Consider the following 23306-nt stretch of genomic DNA (forward strand, 5'->3'; position numbering starts at 1 on the left):
GCCCTTTGGGACACCACCTCACACAGCCCTGTGAGGAGACTTTGCCCGCTGGCTCCAGGCTTGCTGGTTAATGAGGTTAGTTCTTTAGGAAGAGTTCGTAATTGCAGTGTGTTTCTCTCTTTCTTTGCTGCTTATGAAAAACCAAAAGTAAATTTAAAAGTGACCAATAATTAAGCAATTGCCTCGATTCCTGGGCAAACGCTCAAGTGCCTCCTCCTGGAGACTACTGTCTGGTTTCAAGGCCTCCGCGATGCTGTTTAGGCCAGTTTTTCTGTCCGTGCAGCGTGCCCTGATAGTCATCTCTTGGGGACAGAAAAGAATTCTCTGGGAACCAGGAACCAACGACCTGAGTTCAGGAGCGGTCGGAACCTCTCTTGCCACTTCCTTTGGCTGTCAGTTGACTGCAAGTCGTCCTGTGGCTCCATCTAACTGCCAGGGTCCTGGGAAGGATGGCGGAGCAGATGAAACATTGAGAAGAAGGGACTTTTGGAGAGCACCGCTATTTCTGACAGAATGGAAAAACAGTAAGAGAGTATTTGCCCTCAAGGAACTCATAGGCCAGTAACATCTTCCTCATAGAGTTAAGATGATATCTTCTTTGTTCTATTGCTTTATTGCCCAAAGCTATAGCTGATATAGACAATAGACAATAATCAAGACAAAATTTTAGGTCATCTCACTCCTGTATTTCATGTTATATTCAATAGAGTTGCACTACAAGCATTATATTAAAAAAAACAATTTTATAAGAATATTTGCTAAGTAAATTGACAATATTTGGCAGCAGAATGTTTCTGGCCACAGTTGCTCTAGATGAGACAACCTGGGAATGTGGCTTTCTAAGTTTACTGTTAAAAAAAGTAAACTAACTCATAGAAAATATATTCCTATCTGAGGTACAGGTATGGGTAAGAGAGTTTAAAAAAGGAAAGGAGGGAATTGCATTACAAGTTTGTGTTATTTAAGGTACAAAGCTAGTATGTAGATTTGTTATGATTCAGTTACTGGTTTGAAAAATTCTCATTTGGTGCTCATCCTTCTACATCTCACAGGACATGGGGTGGCTTTTTTTTAAAAGTTAACTTTGGAAATCTGTAAGAATTTTATTCTTTTTCCTTAAAATGTGGGCCTCATATTACTAAGTTTGATAATTATTCTCTAGAGAGAATCTGAAGATGTATAATATGCTGAGTCTGCACAGCTCTTATTCTCAGAGGACCACAGTGATGGCACAGATACCTGAACAAAATTTAAATTGGGTGTCTTGAGAGGAAGAGTTATTTTGGTTAAAGGACCATAGCCATCTTGCAGAGAACTTAGAGGGAGGGATTCAGGAAAATAAAAACTTTGGCCTCACATTCCTCCCTCTTTCTGATCACCTGTTCGGCTCTCATCTGCATAAACCCAAGTCTAATCCAGAGACCATGGTAAGCCATTAATGTGGTCAGCCTCCCAGGCTAGAAAGATAAGAAAGACTGTGTATTATATCTGTTAAATAGAATATGGTAGGAGAAGTCAAGGAGTATCCATTCATTTTGCCCCTCAGCATTTACTCCAGTCCTTCATTAGTGAAAATTTCATATACTCAACACAAGGAAACCATCAAGTCCCATTAAGAACTTTATCATTGTGGAGTGACAACAAATCAGAATACTCCCACCTAAAACCTAAACTATATCCCGTGCTGGTGTTCTTAATGGAAGGTAGCCCCTTCCATTCTGCAGAAGAGAAGCAGTCAAGTAACATAAAGAGCAGCTACTATAGTCTCTGCTGGTGTCTAATGGTCCCATCTTGCACCAACCATTCCAATTCTTTAATATTTTCTACAGAAATCTCAAACAGCATTCTTTACCAGTGACAGTGACCCATGCCTTCGTTCCTGTTGAAGACAAGAACATAGAGTTCCTGTCTTTATTGTGATTCTGCGTTTCCCCCCCATTAACCTGGAAAACAGGGCTAGAAAGTAATTAGGGGAACAACAATGGTTCCTTGTGTTCCAAACACAGTCCTTCTTGGTCTCTTTGCTTGTGAGATATCAGTTTCTCCATGGTAATGTGAATTTATTACCTCATCCAATATGGTGGCCACACTTTTCTGTCTGTTGTTTCAGAAGCATATGGTGCCCCAGTGGGAAACGTGGTGGAAGCATTCCTTCATTTGGCAGTAGTTCTAACCAACCCACCAAGCCCAAGGCTGTCGTGATGGGAAGCAGACATCCTTTCAATATATAATTATGTATACATTTGAGAGAGTCAACTCCATCTCTACACTTTGATCCCAGGACCTGTTTCTTGATTGGGGAGGTGATAACACCATATGGTAAATACAGATCTAAGACATGTACCTCATCCTAAAAGGTAGTTCTCATAATTTTCTACTAGGTACTCTGTAACGGAATGTTCAGGTGGTTATTTCCCTGTATCGTGAGCCAACTGCTTCTGAGTGATGGGAAACATAACTTAGACCAGTGAATTGTGTGGGGTTGAGCGCTTTACTTCCTTCGTAACTTAATATGTCCCTTGGCTGGAGGCAGTATTGTGCAGGATGCTATATTATTAAATAAGGTATTTTGAAACTTTAGAAAGAAAAAACAGATCCATACATGATATATCTGTCCTCTCTACTCATCTAACATACTTCCTTAAACCTTTTACTTATGCTAGGCACTCTTCTAGGTAATTGGAGTATATAAGTGTGCCCAAAAGACAAAACAAAACAAAACGAAATAAAACAAAAAAAATTTTATAGATCTTTCATCCTGTTAGGCATTGTAGCAGTTTGATATTTTTTATGAATTCCAAAAACAGATATTGGATTATGATTGTGAACTGGTCTGTTCCTCTGGGCATATTAGGTTGAATTGGATTCAGAGGTTTCACTTTTACTTGATTAAATTATGATTAGGGCTTGATTGGGCCATGTCAGTAGGACGTTAAGTATTATGACATGGCAGAGGAGTTTGGAGCCTTGATGCCGGAGTTTTGATATTGGAGCCCCAAGAAGTAAAAACACAGAGAAGCAGGTAAATGAGGAAAGAGAGAAGGCTCCAGTAGAGAAGGCAGAGACCCCAGGAGGAGAGATGAGCTGTTCTCCTGATAGCTCACAGCTGGACTTGTTGCGAGAGCAGAGCTGCTGAGCCTAGAGAGAAATGAGCCCCGGGAGAGAGAGCACACTTATCCCAGACTATAGCTAATATTGGAAGAAGCTGTAACCACAGAGCCTTAAAGGAGGAGAAAAAGGAAGCCTCAACCCTTGCAGACGATGGCAGCCATCTTGCTCCAACACATGGCAACAGACTTTGGTGAGGGAAGTAGCCTATGCTTTATTGCCTGGTAACTGGAAACTTCTACCCCAAATAAATACCCTCTATAAAAGCCAACAGATTTCTGTTATTTTGCATCAGTATCCCTTTGGCTGACTAATGTAGGCATAGACAATTAATAAGTTTTTTTTTTAAAGTGAATTAGATAGTATGTTATGTTAGCATCTGTTAAGTAAAATGAATGTGATAGAAAAAAGCCACTTGGGAGTCTTTTTGCCCCAGACCTCCGGAGTGATCTCAAATTGCATTCGTACTATTAGCTCCCTCTGGGGCACCATGCGAGGCCACTTTCACCTCCCTCAGTGTCATCCGCATTACAGAAATGGAGCTCTGTAATGGAGTCAGGAGGACTCTTGTAAGAACAGTTTTTCTCCCTCCCCTCTTTTTTTTGTTTATATTTTTTCTTGAAATTTTATTTAATTTTTGAATAGGTAACATCCAAAGCCTTAAAAGGCATGCAGTGAACTTCTCCTCTTGCTTCTGAAAACCATCTCCACAATCTCCTGCTCCTCAGCTGGTTACTGTTGTCATGAGTTTATTGACTATCCTTCAAGAAAGTTTCTGTAAAATGCACACACAGTCTAATTCAGATCTGTCTTCCATGGTAGTATTTTATACACATTGCTCTGAATCTTGCTTTTATTTTTTGTTCTTTTTTTACAATCAATGGCTTTTAGTATAATCACAGTGTTGTGCATTCATCACCACAAAAAAAATTTAAAACAATTTCATTACTCCAAAAAGAAAAACTCCACAACCCTTAGCATTCACCTTGCTTTATTTTTAAATATATATATGCCCTTAATTAGCTTCCTCATTTTCTTTTAATATGCAAAGTACCTTGTTGTGCAAGTGTGCCATAATTTATCGAACTAAATAATTCTGACAAAATTTTTCCCAATCTTGCTATCACAAATAATGCTGCAGCGAATAACTTTGAGCACAATATAATCTCTCATTTGTGCAAGTATATGTTGCACACTTGTGGAAATGCTGCCTCAAAGGGTATGTGCATTTGAAACATTGGTAGATCCTGACAAATTGTCCTCCACTGCAACAAAGCACGATGTATTTGTCTGTGGCCCACACAACTGAATAAAATCCTGCACACTTATCACAACCTCTTAATTCCCTGCCACAACTATGATGCAAAATCAAGCAATCTATGAAAACTATAAGACAATTAAAAATCACGGCTTCTTATGACACTGGAATGTTGACTTCTCTAAGAGAGGTGATATTTAGCAGCCTGGGGTGGGGTTGGAGGTGCAATTGGGTAAGGCTGGGAAGGGGCTAAGTTGAGAGATCTATGAAAGGACTTGAGGGTTACAGTCCTTTTGTGTATTGCTGAAAGTAAACATGCCAAATAAGCAACAGCAGAAGAAACAACTGGAATAGGGCCAGTGAAGCTGGAGAGCAACACTGGGCTGTGAAGGTGGCAGTGGAGTAATGAGAGACAAAAATACAGCCTTCAGGGCCTTACAGATTTTTATTTTAAGTAGGCAAAAATTACCTTCAGAATGGGCTGTGATGGCCGAGTGGTTAAGGCGTTGGACTCGAAATCCAATGGGGTTTCCCCGCGCAGGTTCGAATCCTGCTCACAGCGCCCTTACTTTTTTCGTTCAGTTCAAACTGCGGTGACTTTCAGCTTTTCTCCTTATTACACAAGCAAACCGATTGGTATGTCTTTCGGCATATTCGCCTGTTTCCAGAGGGCAGGGTCCTGTCCTCAGCCCCAAGTCGGTGCGCCCACCTCTGCTCTCAGCCCTGGGGCCGTGTTCCTCATCTTTCCGACCTTGACCTCTCTTTCGGTCCTCCGCTCCAGGCCTGGGCACCCGTGCGCCCCCAGCCACGGGAGGTGCCTCGTTCAGCGCCGCCACCCGACGGTCCCGCCAAGGCCCACGCGGAGCCCGGGGCTTTGGACGCGCTCAGAACAGCTCGCTGCTTTGTAACGCGATCATAAAACGTGAAAAGAGCGGCAGATCCCAATGGCAAAGAGAAATTGAGGGGGGGAATTTTTTTTTGGGGGGGGGGAACAGGTATCCCCATTCTAATAATGGAAATGTGGGTAGCTTCCTTAAAGAGTTCTTCTGTACTTAAAATAAAATCGTCTTCCGTTCTTACCAGGAACGGGCAGGTGGGAGCCGTAAAGGTCTAGCATCATACATATTCATTCCTGCGTGTGCCAGGCGCTCTTCAAAGCTCTGTACAGAATTGAGGAAACTGAGGCAAAGAGAAGATCCACGGCTGGGCCAAGACGGAGGCTGGGCAAGGCTCCGTGCTCGGCGCCAAGCGACGGCGCGGCGCGCTGGAGGGGTGGGCCGCCTCCCCGGCAAGCACGCGTGCATTTTCCCTTGCCCGCCTCGCCTGCATTGGGCCTTTAAACAGTATTTAGCACGTCCATCTAAGGTGGATGGGCCTGCTGTGACTTTAAAAGTGCATCAGCTCCGAGCATCTAAGTTGCCATGTGAATTTGGTTCTTAAAATGTGTACCTGCGTTGAATTCTGTTCTACCTGATTTAGGGGAGCGGGTTTCGGAATGTTTTCCTGTGCTTCATCGAGTCTGAAACGACTTACTCCTCAGTCAGGTATGGATCGCAGAGTGGGACGGAACGTGTATGACATTCCGCAAGGACGTATGTCATTTCATTACAATTAAAATGTAAAAGAATACGCATCACTAATTACTAATCCACACGCAGCATCATTGCCCAGTATAAGTATGTAAGAAAGTTTTGAAGCTGTGTGACGTGCTGGGACAGAAGAACTGACCGCATAAATGAACGAAGCGCTCACGATGGAAACAACGGAAACAAGCACGCACGCAAATGGTGACAAACAAGAAACCGTAACGAGTCGACAGTTTCCCGTCACGTACATAATGTTCCAAAGGAGAAAAGTTCTTTATAAATATAAATGTTTTTAAAAATATTTTAAGGGAACGCATGTTGACACCAAAGGATATCAATCTGCTTTACCAGAGTCAACTCCGTCTTCTGCAAATTACTGTCCGCATCATGCTTCTTGCATATTAATAATGAATGGTAGATAATTAAGCATCGGGGACGCAAGGGGGGCCAGTGGCGCAATGGATAACGCGTCTGACTACGGATCAGAAGATTCCAGGTTCGACTCCTGGCTGGCTCGTTCCTCTTTTAAAGAACGTAGACGTGTGCTCAATATCCCAACAAAATCAAACTATGGAAACCCCCGGGAGGGGAATTTTCCTGACGTGGCTTCGCATCGCTCTGTATGGCTCTCCCCACAGTGTGTTCTTAGCTGTCCGTGAGACTGGCGGATTGAAACACCGCTCTTCTGAAAATTCATCTCGCTTTTTCTTTGCTTCTTTCACTGATATCGAGAAAGGGAATTGAATGAAAGAGATCTTTGGAGAGACTATTTAAAAAATAAAAAACCATCAGAGAAAAAAAAAGCAATAAAGATCGGCCAGTAACCAGTGTTTTCTCCACTGATTTCCCCACTGGACAGGGCTCTCACTCAGGGCTCTCTCCTTCCGTGCCCGAGCGTCGCTCCTGGAGCAAAGAGAAGGGACATCAACCCGAGAAGAATTGGATCTAGAAAAGCCGACTGTGGACAAACGGCATCGGGGGTCTCCCTTCCCCCTCAGCTGGGTGGTCTAGGCAGAAATCAGCGAACGCGATCCAGCCTCGATTTCCCCGCTCAGCCCTGCGACCTCACCGAGAAGGGCGGCAGCTTCACAGGGAAAGCCAGAGACTTCGATTCCATTTAGGGGAGCCCCAAAAAACTTGTGCGCCCAAGAGGAGGGCGGGGGTGTCGGGAAGACGACGCGCGCAGCCTTGGCGGGCTCCTACGCCTCCTCTTACGCCCCTGGACAGACTCGGGGCCCCCGGCGCAGAGGGAGGCGCTTGGGAAGCAAATCGAGGCGACGCCGCGGAGAAGGACCTAAACCAGCTGGGGGGAGTCTTAATTCGTGGGCACGAAGGCTCTTCCTCTTGCAAAGGTTTGGTGACGCGGGCCAGTGGGCGCTGCAAGGGGCTGGGAGCTGCAAGGACGAGCCACCCCGCGGCCGGAGCGCGTCTGCTCCAGGATCTTTGCCGTGAACAGGGTAAAAGGGGGGAAACACGGCCCTAGTGGGTTCCTCAGTAAATGCTTGTGCATTTTAGCGTGCAGGGGTCCCTGCGAGGGCTGCTGAGCCGGGCCTCCCGGGCCGCACCCCCGCGAGCCTCCCATTTTGGTTCCAGGCTGCACCCGCGGAGTTGCAGCAAGGCGATGCTGCCGCCGCTGCGCCGCCTCAGGCTTCACGCCGCGCTGAGCGAGGGCCTCGCGGTTTACGACCCGCTTTTCACTCCTGACTCCAGCTGGGAACGTGCACGAGGGAAGGAGAGGAAGGAGGCCACAGGGGCCAGACCCGCGGCCCAGCTTTACCGTCACAATTTAACCCAACGACGAAACCGACTTTCCACCCTCAAGGGATATTTTTCTTTTACAAAAGTGTAAATTTCATTGAATACTTGAGAGAGAGAGAGAGAGGTTTGTTTTAGAGACCATTCCGTTTCCACTTTCCCCTCAAACAAAAGACCTTTGACATAAAAAGTACACTCTCACTCTGGGACCTGATGGAGAAAACTTAGGTTTTCTCAAACCTACACGTTGAGATTAAAAAAAAAAATTTAACTACAGATATAATACAGTGAAGAGAGACTATTTTTCTCTTCCCTCAGAATATTCTAGAGCTTTGCTGTCCAATGCAGTACCCACTAGCACATGTTTTAAAAGTGTAGTACAAAAAAATAAAAATAAAAGAATGTGCACTATGTCAATATTTGTGTAGTTACTGGGTGTTGAAAGGATAACATTTGAAGTTAAAACATAAAAATTTATTTACTTGATCATTTTTATTTAAAAATTAAAATTGCTTTATATCTCATTATATCATATTATAGATTGACACATCTTTTTGCAGTGAGTGATGGGCGCCATCATTAAAGTGGACTTAATTTGTCAAGGGCTTGGCTCTATTCTGCAGATCCATGGCCACGTAGTATTCACTTGTTTGTTTTTCACTTCAATACAGATGTGTGTTCTTCTCCAAAAGCAATTCCTGGTGCATGAACTTAGTAAATTTCTCATACTGCAATTATTTTGCTGCCTCTGTTTTTCCATTCCAAAGCGTTCCTTGGCTCAGCTGGTTCAAGAGCTTTTTTAATAAACAGAAGATCTTTGATGACAATTTGGTAGGGCTCTCAATCTATATGTAGGCTTAATTTTGAAACATGTTAACCATGGTTTTGTTGAAATCAGATGGAGGAATTTATCTTGATAAAGTCAGTGTTATTCAAAGGTGTGTGTGTTAGTCAGCCAAAGAGGTGCTGATGCAAAGTACCAGAAATCTGTTGGTTTTCATAAAGGGCATTTATTTGGGGTAAAAGCTTACAGTTTCAAGGCCCTAATGAGTCCAACTCAAGGTACCATAAGAGGTATTTTCTCACCCAAAGTCTGTTGCCATGCATTGATGCAAGATGGCGGGCAATGTCTGTGAGGGTCTAGCCTTCCTCTTTCCTCTTAAGGCTCTGTGGTTCCAGCTTCTTCCCGTCTCAGCTGTGGGCTGGCACAGGGCTCAGCTGCTCTGTTCTCATCAGCTGCAAACTATCAAGCGAATGACTTGTCTCTCTTCCCAGGCTGCAGAACCTTCTTCCACGTCTATGGAGCTCCCATCCTCTTTTCTTGCATATCTACTTCTTTCTCTTTGATTGAGTGTCTTTTTATGCTGCCCACAAAAGGGGCAGGGACTCAAACTGAGTTGCCCTAATGATGTGATTGAGTCAAAGCCCTTATCTTAACATAATTTAATCAAAAGCATTTCATTTTAATCTAATACAATCAGAGGGTAGTACACCCAGAGGAACAGACCATTTTACAAACATAGTCAATGTTTTTTTTAAATTCATAAATAATATCAAATGGCTGCAGTTTTGAAATGGAGAATCTGGTTACCCCTTTATACATATGGTTTCTGAGGATGGCAAGAGGCAAAGATTTAAGGAAGAGAGAAGAGGGAAAACTAGACTATGTGAAAATTTACATGAAAAGTTTCTCCCCATGTGGCATGACTGAAAACACCTTAAATTCTTTCTAGGATACCAAATGATTCCTCATTCTCATCTGATGACAATCCCCTCCACTATACCATGCAATGAATAATGATGTGCTTTGCAATCACTGGATATTATAACTTTGATCTTACTATGACTTCACATTTGAAAACTTGAGGTAAGAGCTCCAGCAGTTACTATCACCGTTTTTTATTTTGTATAGTTCCCACAACTAGTCTTAATTTTCATTTTGCATTTGGAATATTCACTCTACATGGTGCCCACTAAATATTTGCAAATGCAACAATAAACATCTGACTTCTTTTCTCCAGTTTCATGGAACTCAGTAAAGTGTAGTTGGATACTGGAGAAGCTAGGAAGGCAGCAGGAGCTGACGGAGCAACAAAGAAAAGATCTCCTCCTGCAATGTCTCCATAACGCCCTCTGCTAACAAAATTTCAGTGCTATATGACACAAGAAGATATTCTAAAGCCTCAGATCCACTTTCACAAAGCAGTCTAAAAAGGTGAATTTGAGGCTGGGAGGTATAATTTGGGGCTGAGAGATAACTGACCAAATTCCCACACAGCTCCCCATGAGCCACATTATTTCTATTCATCCACAATAACAAACTAAAAACTCTTAAGTGGATCCCATCAATTACGCACTGTGTGCACGCCTGTCTTTTTCTCTGTTCTCCACTACACACATTATCTTTTTCTGGGTGATTGGTTCATGAACCCTCCTTCAAAGTCCTTTTTCTTCATGCTAAACTATTCATAAAGCCAATCTGACTGAATCTGAAACCCCACCGTCAGTTCCTTACAGTTTATTATCTAACACACCTACTTTGTATTTTAATCATTTTTACAAAGTTGTTTTTGTTTTTGTTTTAGATGGCCAGGAAGTCATTGACTGTAGGGCACAGTTCCGGTGAGGGCAGTGCTGGCAACGCCGGCCAGTTGTCCAAGGGGCGGCGATTGGGGATGTATTTCACCCCACAGCCATTCAGGATGAGGCACTTCTCGGCCACCATGTCTTGGAATTCGTCAGCACTGAACTTGGTGAGCCCCACTTCTTGGTGATGTGGTTTTCCCGGCGGCCTGAGAACTTGAACTTGGCCCTGTGTGGTACCTCCCTCACATGCTCCTTGCTCGGAAGCTTGGTGCGGGTGGACACGAGGACTTGGCCAATGCAGGGCCGGACACCGTGCCCCGAGGCTTTCCAAAAGCACCTCGTTCACCCGCCTGGAGCTAGATTGGGGATGGCACGAGGTCACAGACAGGACCATCGATAGGCAAGGGCTGCGTGGAAGGTTCCTCAAGGCTATTGGTGCAAGCAGCCAGCCGCGGACACTGCCAAGGAGCCTGCCGTCGCAGCCACTGCACACGAGGCCCCCAAGGGGAGGGGGACCGTCGGCTAAATTGGCTGCAGATCTACAAAGTTTTGATTTCCAAAGTCTCTTTTATGTTCTGTAAAAGTTTTCTTCATTGAATCCTAATCTTGATTATTGGATAAAGTATCTATCTCTGAGATCTCTTAGGGCTGTGGAAAATACATGGCCTAGGAAATGGGAAATGGTTAAAATAATTGAAGATGAAAACGCTGATTGGGAAGATGGAGTAGATGCGCTTCGCCCAATGCTTCCAACTAAGTACAGTTGAAAACCCTGGACGTTATATATAAGGAAACACAGAACAGCTCTGAAAGGTGGAGAAAAGGAAGCAGACTGGCTAGAGACTTTGGGAGCTAAGGAAAAAACACAGTGATAGGTTTCCTAGATTTTCTCTTTCACTTTATGTATCTTGCGCTGGGTGCCGGTGAAATGAGAAATTCTGAATGCCAATTAGCATGAACATAAAAGCTTCAAGAAAAGCCAGCTCTCTCTAGCCAACTGACCAGGAAAAGGGCAGCCTAGCATGATAGAAAATTTTTAGACAATAATGTCCTATTCCAAAAATGCCACAGAAGACACTGTAGCATCACTGTACCCCCACTGTCTAATTTCCCATCTCACCCAGCGAGAAAACAGTCTGCAGCTGGGCTGGTGTCAGAAGAAGCCTGCAACTGAGAATTTCAGCCTCACTCAGCAACATCAAGATCCCTTGCCAGCTAGTAGAAACAATGTGGGGATCCTCATCTCCCACTCCTACCTGGCAGTAGTGAAGTGTTTCACTTGGTGTCAGAGGAGTCCTGCTAAACCAGAAGATTTAAATAAGATCCGTAGTCTCATAATGTAGTACCCAAAGGGTCCCAAGACAATTGAAAATCATACATCATACCATGAATGAGGACCATCTCAACGTAAGAAAAGACAAACAATAGATGTCAACACTGCGATGACCCAATTTTTGAATTGTCTGATACGGACTTTAAAGTAGGCATCACAAAAATGCTTCAAGGAGCTATTACAAACAATGTTTGAGACAAATGAAAAATAGAAAGTCCTAGGAAAAGAAAGAGAGGATATAAATAAGAACCAGGTGGAAATTAGAGAACTGAAAAAGATAATAACTGAAATTTTTAAAATCACTGAAAGGGCTCAATAGCAGAACAGAGAGAAGACAGAGGGAAAATCAGCGAACTTGAAGACAGAATAGTAGAAACCACCAACCAGAAGAACAAAGAGAGAATAGACTGTTTTGAAAATGAGCAGAGACTATAACAAGAGATCTAACATTTGTGACTTAAGAGTCTTGAAAAGAGGGCAGTACTGCAGAAGTATTCAAAGAAATAATAGCTTTAAAAAAACAAATTTGATAAAAGATATGAGCCTACAGTTTCAAGAAGTTGAGTGAGCCCCAGGCAAGATAAACTCAAATTCACGATAAGACAAATCATAGTCAAACTTCTGAAAACTAAAGACAAAAAAAAACCCAAAATCTTAAAAGAACCAAGTGTAAAATAGTTTGTCTTATCATGAACACTGGAGGGAAGTGGCACAAAATTTTTCACTGCTTTTTCCATGAAATGCTTTTTTGGTTAAAAGAAGAAATGTCCCTCCTGTTCTCTCATCCATTAGTTGTGAGCAAGGAATATGGAAAAAAATCTAAAAAACAATGATAAACAAGTATCAGTTTGACTGAGCTGTGCACATGACAGGTACTTAGTAAAAATTGTTGAGTGCATATAAAAAATAGCTGTCAATCCAGAATTCTATATGTAGCAAAAATGTCTTTCAGGAATGAAGGGGAAATCAAGACATGCTCAGATGGAGGGAAAACTAGGAATTTGTCATCAACAAACCTTAAAAAAATGACTAAAGCTATTTCTTAAAACAAAAACGAAATGATAAAAGAGGGTATCATGGAACATCAGGAGGGAAGAAAAAACAACAGAAGGCATAAAAATATGAGAAAACACCATAGGAATTCCTCCTCTTACATTTTTCTAATTGTTTTTATAGTTGAAGCAAAAATGATAATATTGTTTGATGTCCCTCTCAATGTATGTGGGGGAATATTTAAGACAATTTTATTTTAAACAGGTGAAAGTAAAGGTACTTAAGGGGAGGTAAGACTTCAACACTTTACTCATAGAGTAAAATACCAATAGTGATCACCTGTAATAAGTTACATATTTATAAAGTAACACCTAGTGCAACTATTAAAAAATAAAACCTATACAAAGAGATATACTCAAAAACACTATTTGAAGGAACAGTTGTAGCTCAGAGGTTTAGCTCCTGTTTCCCATGTACCATCCAGAGTTCAATCCACTGCATCTCCTAAAAAGAAAGAAAGAAAAAAACAAACACTGTTTGATAAATCAAAATACAATTTTAAGAAGAGTTTAAGTAACGTACAGGAATGTAGGAAAAAGAAAACAAATAAATGAAAAACAAAGGAAACAAACAGCAAAAATAACGTGGCAGGCTTAGGCCCTAACATATCAATAATTAAATGTACACAGTTTAAATTCACCCATTAAAAGAAAGAAATTGGCCTAGTGGATGAAAGGGGGGAAACTATGACCCAATTATGTACTGTCTATAAGAAATTCACTTTAAATATAAAAATATAGGTAAGGTGAAAGTTGTAGTTAATTCTAAGTTGAGGATTCCAGAGTTTGCCAAGATAAAGATGAGACCGTTAGATAATGGTAACATACCAGCTATTTATTATAGGCAACGCTTTGGCACAGTTGTGCATGAGAGGACGGCCCCACGGCAGGAAGTCTTCCACAGGTCAGCAGTGGGCAAGGGAGCACCAGAGGGGAAGCACAACCAGGGGAACCTTCCAGAAATCTAGGTGAGAAGAGAAAGGAAGGAGAAGTTACGTTTTGCATCACGTTGGTTTGGACCGCCTCCAATGCCAACACCGAGGAGTCTTTCCTTATGAGCTGGGCAGGCTTCCAGGAATGAACCTTCCACTCAGCTGCAGAGCATGATAGTCTTACATATAAATTGGAGCCAAAATAAATAGAATTCCTTTGGTTTTTAGAACAGTATACTTCATTCAAATTTGTTGACACCCCCCCATGGTCCCCACCTCTGGCCAACAACACTCTGTTTTCCTCACTAAATGGAATTATCTTCCAAATATTCTGCCACAATTTGGAGAAGAAATCCCTCCTCCTGGAACTGAAGGAGATCTGTGGCTCTAAATTCCTTAAATGTGGTATTTAAACAAACCCTCTTTTCAGCCTCAGTTTAAGTCCGCGTGTATAAATACCTGGAGCCTCTAATTCCTCAGACTGGTGCTGGGGGTACTTGGTTCCCATAAGATAAATTATATTCTTATTCAGCTTTCCCAAAATCTGGCTTAAAACAAAGCTTTCCTGTCATACTAGGCCTTATGCTCTTTGGTTTTCAAAGTTTTACTGCATTTTCCCATTATTGTTCTTTTGGGTTTATACCTGAAAACACCCCATTTTTGTTTTTAGTGAATTTTGGGCTTGAGAGACACCAAATGCCTATCTTTAATATGTCATTATTATATGTCTAATTATTGTACCTCTGCCTTACTATGATTTTTTTCACCCAGAACACACAGAGGATTAGTACAGTTGTGTAGTATGTATAAATAGGAAGCCATCATTTACGTTTATGTTAAAATCCTAGAGAGGACTTCCAACTTCCACCTGGGATGTTGAAAGCTGGAAAGTGTGTTGTTCCTAATCTAAGAGGAAAAGAACCAATATAATCTTTAAAAAGAATGCCTTTCCTTAAACCCATGAGGGAAATGAAGTTTCAGAGCAACCGCATAGTCTAAAATCTAATGAAAAACAGGTGCTTCCACAAAGAACTAGAACATCAACACTGGCTCACGCAGAGCAGTGGGATGAAGACAAGACCTCCATGCAAGACGCTAAGAAAAATCCAGCTAAGATTTAGTGTTTTGGAATAAATTGCAAAAGCCCAGGCATGGGCCACCAGGAAAGTATAGAGCCCTGGGATTCATGTTCTCAAGAACAGTTTGCACCCCTTTAGGCTCTTCTTCACAGACTTCACAGGGTACTCACAAGAAGCCCGGGAGCAGGGCCAGAGAACAGAGAAAGCCTCTCCCTGCTGTCCAGACCTAGGGGAGGGGAATGTCTGCCCCTCAGAAAGGCAGAGAACTCCTCTAGAGCCCTTCTCCCCTAAAGAAAAGCGGCTTGACCAGTAGGGGAAGGACAGCAAATACTGCTACCCTCCGAGAACAAGAGAACAGACATCTCCACGCCTGGGAGAGTGGCAGGAAGCCACAGTGGGCATAGACCATTAGTAAATGCCTAACGCTGGGGGAGGGAAGGATGACTAGAATGCCTCCCCCCTGAGACCCAGGGCACAGAATCTGCCTGAGGATGAACTAGGAAAAGAGCACGCTGGCATCACTCCACCAGGCTAGCAAGCAAGAAAGGTCTTGCATTACCAAGCAAGAAAGGTCTCCTGCTGGGGTCAAGGCAGAGCGTAGAGAGAAACCCTCTGGGAACTCATGAGGTAGAGACCCAAAACTGAGGGTGGAACAGAAACTCATGGCTCCAAGAGGAAGGCAAAAGGAAAATTAGAAAATAGTTTTAATTGAATGAAAATATTACAAATGAAACACATCTTTCCTGAGTACCTGGTATATACTGGAGGCTGAGCCAGAGGCATACAAGCTACCAAGGCAGTAGGACGCTGCCAGAGTCTTCAGGAAGGGGACAGGGGTGGGGAGGGTGTTGTGGGAAGCAAGGGTTCAGGATGTGGGGAGTGGGGGGTGTTCTAAGAACTCCATCAAGCAAACCCCAGCTGGGTATTTGGGGTGTCTGTTGAAAGTCTACGATGGCTTCTGGAACCAGAGATGGAATTCAGTCCTGAAGTAATGTTTGGAGTATACCTCATTTACAAACATCATAAAATGCCTCCTGAGAGCCACCTCAGAAATAATTGGCTGGCTATTATTTTGGTTACAATAGGAAAGAACCACAATATGAAAGAGTCAAGTCAGCTGTACAACACAAGTATAGAAGGTCCAAGGACAACTCTCCTAATTTACAGATGCAGAAATTGAGGAATGAGCTGGTTAAGTAATGTCCCAAAGTCACATAAGTAGTAAGAAGTGGAATCAATATTTACACCCAGGTGTGTTGAGGCCAAAGCCAATACCAGTAACCACTGCACTGCCTTGGAGGAAAAAAAGACTGGGGGAGAGGGACTGGAATAAAGTAGGTGAAACTAAGCATGCAATAGATAATTAATGTCATCTATGTTAGGAAGAGAAAGACAGAAAAAAGGATTAAACTGAAGGCCTTTAAAATCCCATTTTTAAAGATCGCTCTTGTAAGATTTAAAGAAGTTATAGATTTCCAGGGATCACAAATCTGTAAATCAAGAAATCTTAATACAGCTGAGATCAGGCCTAGAATACTTTCTAATCTACCCACAATGTCATAGCGTGTGTGAATTGGCAGAGATGGGAAAGAGAAGATACGTAATTAATCAGGTAAATAGCTTTCTCTTCAAAACAGCTAGATTGTTTCAGAAGTGTTGAAGTTATGTAGCTCCCATTTGGGTTTTTCTCCCAACTGCCTTCAAGAATATCAATTTGTTTGTTTTGTCTTGGAAAACGTGAATGCCATTTTTTAAAATTGGTACTTTGCCCCCAAAAGAATTCAAATACTTTTTAAAATGAGGTATACGTTTCCCAATTTCCTGCAAAGGAGCAGGGCAAACCTCAGTGAATGCTGTCTTTGGTGGCCAGGCATGCCATCAGATTCATCCTTCCTTCCTTTTACCTGTTACTCTTTGTCCCCCATATCCAGATAACTACTTTTCCCTGATTTTTTTCCATAGACAAACCTTCCCAATAGACATGGTACTGTGGACCCAAGATCTTGCAGAACTACTTTTTGTGGTTTTATTGCGGATTCCTTAGAATTTCCTACATAAAGAATTTTCTTTAATATCTCTCAGCAATGTTTGAAGTTTTTAGCATATACAACTTTTGCTAAATTTATTTCTGAGAATATAATTCTTTTTTATTCTACTGTGAGTGGAATCTTATTTTTAAGTATATGATTAGTATATAGAAACACGATTAAATGGCTAGTACAGGACTCTTTTTTCAGCAATGTTCTAGGTCTCGGGAATCCATTAAAAATAAAGAATTCGGTCGTTATGGGCAGCAAATTCACTGGAAGTCAATTGACAGTTTAAAAAAAGGAAGAAGGATATGCATTGTGTCCAAGTGTGATGATTTTAACAATAAAAACTACCAGTTTCAAAAGTTTGGAAAAGTAGTGTGAGGGGAGAGAAGAAAAGCAGGTAAAGAGGAAGCGAGTGACATGGCACAGAGGCTCACCGGGCTGGACCCTAAAACAGGGACAGAAGGAAGCGCTGGGATGGACAGGGTCAGACGCACACCCCACTCCCATGGTACCGCGACCCCAGAACTCTCATTTTCTTTAGTAAAATTCCTGTCCTAAGGCAGTATGTCATTACTTGGAAGAGTTCATTCTAGTTTTTTACCCTTGGAAGCGGTGGAGGGGCATAAAGACGGTGGAAGTCATTGCCGAGGATTAGAGAAAAGAATGGCCGTTCGATCAGGATTTTAGGAAGTAGGAGTTAGTAAGGTGAAGCTGGATGTGAAATGACAGCAAAGTTTACTTTTAGAGGTAAAAGGCACCCCCACTCAAGTGGCCCGTACGGGGCTCGAACCCGCGACCTTGGCGTTATTAGCACCACGCTCTAACCAACTGAGCTAACCGGCCACCTCTAGCACGTTCTTACTATGTGACAACACTAATTAAATCCTTGACGTTAGCTACGTTTACTGACCCTCTTAAGCGAAAATTAAAGGAACTCTAATGCGCACCGGCCGTAAGGCGCCTCTTTGCCTGGGTGTCTGAGCGACAACCGCAGGGCGCCGCGCCCGAGGCCTCCGCTCCTCGCTCCCGCCCCCTCTCCGCGCTCGCGGCCTGAGAACAGGGAGAGGCGAGCCCCGCGCCCTTCCGTGGGGAACGGGACTTTCTCCCACACGCGATTCCGCGCCGAGCAGAGGTGCAGAGACGCTCCCGAGAGGCTCCTCCTCCCCCCGACCCCTGACGCCTGGAGGGGGCCAGAGACCCCGACACCAGCCGCGCCAGCAGCGGGGGCCCCCGGGCTGCCGCCGAGGGCGGGTCGGGAAACCCGCGCGGGGGGTCGCGGGCGGGGTGGGGGTCCCGCCCCGGCCGGGGGTCCTGGCCCACGGGGAGGAGGGAAGCCCCGGCCCTGCCCGCAGGCGTAGGGGGATGCGCGCGCGGCCTCTCTGGGGACGCCCCGGGGAGCGGGCCTGCGGCTCCCCCCGGGATCTGGGGCAATTCGCGGTGCGGGGCCGCCGTCCTCTCCCTGAGGCGGGGCTGCGCGTCCCCTCCGTTCCTCCGGTGGCCCCGCTGCCCGCTCGGCGTCCAGGACGCGCAGCAATTCCAGTTACCGAATGGGGAACCGTGTGCGATGGCCTTTTGTGCTGGTGATCTGAGCTGAGAAAAACAAAGGATCTAGAACGTGGCAACAGGCAAACGGGTCCTGTCAATCAGTATCTGACACATTCCAGCAGCTGAGCTGCAGCTCCTCCCGGGAGGAGGCGCGAGGCCGCCCTCCCTGCCCCAGCACCCACAGCAAAGGACTCGAGCGGGCGCCGCAGGCCCCGCGCTTTGCGCCCCTGACGCGGCAGCTCAGGCCCAGCTCCCAGCTCGGCGCAGGTGCGCGGCGTCTGCGGGGCAGGTGAGCGCTCGGGGCGGAGCCGGGAAGGCGGCGGCTCGCGCTCGCTCCGCGGGAGAGTGTGTGAGGGGCAGAGGGTGAGAAGGGAAAGGAGAAGGAAGAAGAGAAGAAGGCATTCCCCAGCAAGCCAAGTGGAGACGGAAACTGACCAGACACATTCCAAAGAATCAGAACTTTGTGGCGCAGAAAATACGGATATTTGATGTCCCAGAGAGGGACTCCGTAGGGCAGGGGATCTTAACAAGGGGTCTGTAAACTTGAACTGAAATTCAAAAAAGACATTGTTCTTGTGCGAACGTGCTGGTGCGCGTGTGAAATCTTTATTAATACACAGTGTACTGTGGACTTAGTAAGGGGTCTGTGGTTTTCACCTGACTGGCAAAGGGGGCCGTGGAACAAAAAAAACCTGCCGCAGAGGCTAGTCCAGCAGCTTCTCCCTGGCCCCGCGGCTTGCCCTCGCTGGCCACGTCCCCGCAGCCCACCGTGGCAAGAGCGGGCGCTCTCCAGAGCTCAGCCTGCGGGATCCTAGGGATAATTTCTGTTCCTGAAGAGGCTGAGACAAAAGGGACTGACCACTTCCCCCACTTCACACCAGCCTCACCCATTTTAAGTGTAAAATTCGATGTTGGTACACTTATAAACTTTACAGCTATCACCACCATCTAGTTTTTTAAAAGCCACTACTACTAAATTTCAGAAGGCAGAGATGAAATGTATACTATTGAATAATAAATTTCAAAAGGCAAAGAGGTTAAAAGTATTACTGAATAATAAACTTTCAGTAAACATACAAATATCTGTGAATTTATGAGGTAAGTGGGATTTTATATAAATATATATATATATATATATATATATATATATATATATTACTATTATAAGTTTTGAGGTCCCGGGGCCAGGGATTGAAACGCTGACTCCATCAGTGGGAAGCCGGTGCTCAGCCACTGAGCCACATCATCTCCACACCGTCTAGTTTTAGTACATTTCCAATCACCCCAAAAATATTCCTCAAGTCCATTTGCAATCAAGACCCGTTTCTATCCCCAGTACCTGGAACGACGAATCTACTTTCTGTCTCTGCATTTTCCTTTTCTTGCTATTTCATGTAAGTGAAATCAGATGGTTTATGACTTCCTTTCATTTAAGTGTAATGTTTTTGAGGTTTCTATTGAATGCATTTTTTCCCTGTAGATGGATCACACTTCCTGTTTATTTGCATATCTCATATTTCTTGTTGCTAAAAACTGGACCTTTTAGATGATATTAATGGTTTTTGTTTTTGTGGGTTTTTTTTTTCCATTTTATTTTTAGGAAGCCCTGGGGATTGAACCCCGAACCTCACTCGTGTGAAGCAGGTGGCAAACACTGAGCTACACCCGCTCATGTCCATGTCAAGACCTGGACTTTTTAGATAATGTTATTTTAAAAACTTTTCTTTACTTTTCTTTTTTTCTTTTCTTTTCTTTCTTTCTTTCTTTTTTTTTTATTTTTTATTTAACAACTTTGGGTTATGATATCCCTGGAGTCTGTTGTTTTCAGTGTTTGTTTGTTTGGTGATTTACCTGGACTAATTCTGTGAAATCTGGGGAGCTTCACTTATTTCCTTTTCCTCCACCCAGGGGTCAGAAAGGGGGAAATAGAAAGAACATGGGGATTTTTAAAAATTGCTTGTGTCTGGTTGTTGCGTTTCCTCAAGGGGCCTGGCGGGTTAGCGGGGTGACGGGGGGCGCGCCCCGCCGACGTGGGGCTGCACGCCCGCGCGCCTCTCCCGCACTTGCGTTTCCATCCACCCCGCTCGCGAGCCGCTGCTTCCTGTCCTGACGCAGCCCCTAGACGGCGACCGCCGGGCGGAGCTGAAGCTGTTTACCAAGTTAGTTCCTCTCCCTAGAACCGTTCATCTTAGAGTACAAAGGGTGCATTTAGGCAACGAGTAATTTGAAAAGTAATGAGATTTTTAAAATTCTCATATTAGCAGAGTGGCGCAGCGGAAGCGTGCTGGGCCCATAACCCAGAGGTCGATGGATCGAAACCATCCTCTGCTACGACTTTTTTTTAAACCAAGCGAGTTCACAAAAAAATACCATGTTAGTTTAAAAAATCCGGGTTCACATCACCTTAAGCTTATCGCTATTCTTTCATCTGACCTCTGTCGATGCTTTGAGCATCTCCACCCTCCAGCCCCATTTTTTCTCCCTTCTCCTTTTCCAAAAGGAGGCAAATCTCCATTTCTTACTCAGGAAGAGGTGACAAATTCACAGTTCTTTTCCAGCAGATCAGAGCTGTATCATCCAGGGACCACAACATACACCTATCTCCGTTATTTTAGTTTTGTATTTTCTTTACACTGGAAGGGAAAACATTTTCATTAACTTTTACCCGAAAACTGTATTGCATTTTTACTTGGGCACGAGTTTCATGCTCACGATCATTCCTTTCATCGCTTCTATGCATGATTTTTTAAATTGAAATCGAGTAAACCGGAACGCTTTGCGAATTCTTTAAAGCAATACATGTTACAATAATCGCGAGGGCGCAATTTGTGTCTTTGCATACTTAGCAGAAGCTAGATTCTCGTGGAACTTTATAGGGAAAACAAGGAAAGAAGTTAAATGCGAAATGAAAGAAAAAATTACAAAGTTTTTCTATCAATATTCCAGGAGAAAGCACAGAAAAAGAGTTAATTTCAGTAAGACATTTGCAAACAAATTTTTTACATAAAATTATCAAGTAAATCACTTTCATCTAATTCTTATACTATGACAAGAGAATATAAATTCCTCTACGTACTTTGGCACTCTAAATAATGAGAGGTCACACAAGAAAATATCAAATGGAAAAATAGAAATAAGATGATGGAGGTGACTACTGTTCTTTCATTTTGCTACTTTGAAGATGTCCTTATTTAGAGGTTCCCTAAATAAGTCTTCAACTTATTTTGCTCACTTACTGTCCAAAAACATTTCATCTAAATTTAAATGTCCAAGCACTGGAGATTGGTTGGGTAGCATTGGTATGTATAAACAATGGAGCTCCCTGCAGCACAATAAATAAGGAACGCCTCTATCAACTGATATGGAGTAATTTCCAGCAAACATTGTTAAGTGATAAAAGAAAAATGCAAGCACCTTTACCTCACGGAGTTGATATGGCTCAGTGGTTAAGCATCAGCTTCCTACATATGAGGTCCCAGGTTCACTCGATCGTCCTGGTACAGGAAGAAAAAGTATATCTATAGTGTGATAAGAAAGAACTGGAAATAAGTACAGGTACACGCTTTTTAAGCAAATGCAGAATAAATCTGAAATCACTGAAACTGGTTACCTAAAGGAACAATGATGGGTGGTATTTTCTGTTCTACAGACAAAGCAATTCTGAAGTTATTTACGGTGTTTTATAGGATAGAGCACATGACTAAACATGTTGCTATAGTCTCGGCCATTGTTTTCATTGTGGAAGAGGGGATATACAAATATGGGGTGTGGAAGGCAAGAAAGAACTCTGTGGTGATGGATTAGAATTGGAAGTGTGTGAAATCATGACTACCAGAATATATTTCTGCATGTGTATGTGCATCCATGTGTGCAAGTATAAAAAATATGTATGTGTGCATGTACTTATTAAGTATGTGTGCATATGCATACTTAGATATTCTCCTAAAAGATCCTAGAAGCAAAGACACCCCAGAAGCAGTGAGCATACCAGAGGCTGGGGAAGGATAGACACAGTCAAGCCTGAAACAACTCTTTATGAAAGAAATTAATAAAGTCCTAAATAAACAGGATGGCAGCATGAGACGGACACAGTAGCCAGCATGAAGGGTCTCCCCCTACTGAGTCTGGTAGCACTTTTCTGTGACATAAATGAAGAAAAGCAAGAATAACTCTTCCCTGAGAAGATGGGAAGGAAAGTGATACACTGTATTGTCAAGGAGAGCAGTAGTAAGGATCTGCCCAAAGCCTTGCCTCGTTCGACGGCAACGCGGTGATTGCGGAAAGGGATTGAGCCAGGTTTAACAGCTGCAGCCCACGTGCAGGATAAGGCAGACAACATAAGCACCAATCATCAGTTAGGCTAGCGATGACATCGGAGAAGGGAAGGGAAATGAAAGTTCCAAAAGCAAGAGAAGTGGGAGAAAGCAGAGTTGCAAAGTATAGAAAACGTATCGTTTACCCACTAGAGAACAGTAAGCCGACGAGGATGGGATTCGAACCCACGCGTGCACAGCACAACGGATTAGCAGTCCATCGCCTTAACCACTCGGCCACCTCGTCTTACAACACAGCCCTACCAATAATTATATTGGCAACTTTTTTAGGACTTTACAATGATAAAACATTACTCTGATTTCTTCTTCTTCTTTTCTTTTTAAACAATCCATTCTATGAATACATATTAATTAAGAACACAATCTATCCAAAGTGTACTATCAATGGTATTTGCTATAATCACATAGTTGTGCATGCATCAATTCAATCATTATTACAACATTCTCATAATTCCAATACTAATGATAATAAACAAAAATCAAAGACAAAATACATCACCTGTCAAACTCTCTATGCCAGACACAAGGTACTACATATTGCTGTACTACATCTATACAAAATACAAGTACAAATAAATTAGATAGAAACAGCATAGCAATTATTTACAGCAGGGAAAGCATGGATAAATTCTTAGAAAGTCTCTATACTAAGATTTACCTTCCATCTTTGGAAACAAGTCAAATCTGAGTCAAAACCTCCAG

General features: G+C 43.3%; 6 non-coding genes across 6 annotated transcripts; 3 read left to right on the forward strand and 3 right to left on the reverse strand.

Moving 5' to 3' along the window:
- The first annotated feature begins 4846 nt into the window (after window positions 1-4846).
- TRNAS-CGA (transfer RNA serine (anticodon CGA)) lies at window positions 4847-4928 on the forward strand. Its single transcript has one exon. It is a non-coding gene; the product is annotated as a tRNA-Ser (tRNA).
- Window positions 4929-6396: 1468 nt separating this feature from the next.
- On the forward strand, window positions 6397-6469 carry TRNAR-ACG (transfer RNA arginine (anticodon ACG)). Its single transcript has one exon. It is a non-coding gene; the product is annotated as a tRNA-Arg (tRNA).
- Window positions 6470-10698: 4229 nt separating this feature from the next.
- Window positions 10699-10830, reverse strand: LOC111760330 (small nucleolar RNA SNORA70). Its single transcript, XR_002794056.2, has one exon. It is a non-coding gene; the product is annotated as a small nucleolar RNA SNORA70 (small nucleolar RNA).
- A 6664-nt stretch (window positions 10831-17494) lies between these two features.
- TRNAI-AAU (transfer RNA isoleucine (anticodon AAU)) lies at window positions 17495-17568 on the reverse strand. Its single transcript has one exon. It is a non-coding gene; the product is annotated as a tRNA-Ile (tRNA).
- Window positions 17569-20529: 2961 nt separating this feature from the next.
- TRNAM-CAU (transfer RNA methionine (anticodon CAU)) lies at window positions 20530-20601 on the forward strand. Its single transcript has one exon. It is a non-coding gene; the product is annotated as a tRNA-Met (tRNA).
- Window positions 20602-22748: 2147 nt separating this feature from the next.
- Window positions 22749-22830, reverse strand: TRNAS-GCU (transfer RNA serine (anticodon GCU)). The gene has a single exon. It is a non-coding gene; the product is annotated as a tRNA-Ser (tRNA).
- Window positions 22831-23306: the final 476 nt, after the last annotated feature.

This window comes from Dasypus novemcinctus, chromosome 22, assembly GCF_030445035.2.
Source record: "Dasypus novemcinctus isolate mDasNov1 chromosome 22, mDasNov1.1.hap2, whole genome shotgun sequence".
NCBI lineage: Eukaryota > Metazoa > Chordata > Mammalia > Cingulata > Dasypodidae > Dasypus > Dasypus novemcinctus.